The following is a 215-nucleotide window of genomic DNA, read 5'->3' as shown; positions in this document are numbered from 1 at the left end:
CCAAGTAGCTAGCTAGATATCTAGCTAACTAGCTAGCACTTTGCCTGCGAATCTAGCTAGCTAGCTAGCTAGCTGTGGGGCTACTGAGATGGCTAGGACTGCCCTGAGGCTGGTGCTGACTGCAACTGAAATGTGCAAATAAATAAATAAATAAAAAGCCAACACAAAATAATTTGAAACTCTTTCTATACATACAAATATACATATAAATACAA

This window comes from Eimeria tenella, genomic scaffold (assembly GCF_000499545.2).
Source record: "Eimeria tenella Houghton genomic scaffold, Eth_scaff2645, whole genome shotgun sequence".
Lineage (NCBI taxonomy): Eukaryota > Apicomplexa > Conoidasida > Eucoccidiorida > Eimeriidae > Eimeria > Eimeria tenella.
This window is presented reverse-complemented; position numbering follows the sequence as displayed.